We start from the raw sequence: 488 nt of genomic DNA, 5'->3' as shown, positions 1-488 counted from the left end.
GGACACGCGGGTAATAATTCATGTACAGCCCGTGAGGGCGGTGCTTACGCCTGTTATACTGTGATACCAAGTCGCAGTGCTTGGCAGCGCGATGACGGTTATCAAATCACGCGCATCCACAGACATTACCGCTAAGAAGAAACGAAACTTAAAACCACGGGATCCAAAAGAATAATAAAATAATAAAGAACGAGAAAACTAAATCGGGGCGCTTGCCAGCTCCCGTTTAAGATATGATTTAACCGATTTTCCGGGGTAAGCATGCCACTAATCAACTGCTATACCGTGAATGAATGTTCCCGAGTTGCAAAGTGAAAGTAAAATGGAGGAAACGCTGGAAACAAAAGTGAAAGATGAGATGGTCATGTGACTGCTGCTGTGGTCAACTTTATCGGAGTATACCATTCGAACAAAGATGAACTAACAGATAGTTGATCATTTCACCGTACATCATTTCGTAGTAATGTTTGAGTTTGACCACTGGGCTA

The sequence above is a fragment of the Phyllopteryx taeniolatus genome, chromosome 1, assembly GCF_024500385.1.
Source record: "Phyllopteryx taeniolatus isolate TA_2022b chromosome 1, UOR_Ptae_1.2, whole genome shotgun sequence".
NCBI classification, from domain to species: Eukaryota; Metazoa; Chordata; class Actinopteri; order Syngnathiformes; family Syngnathidae; genus Phyllopteryx; species Phyllopteryx taeniolatus.
The sequence above is the reverse complement of the archived record's forward strand: the minus strand, read 5'-3'. Positions refer to the sequence as shown.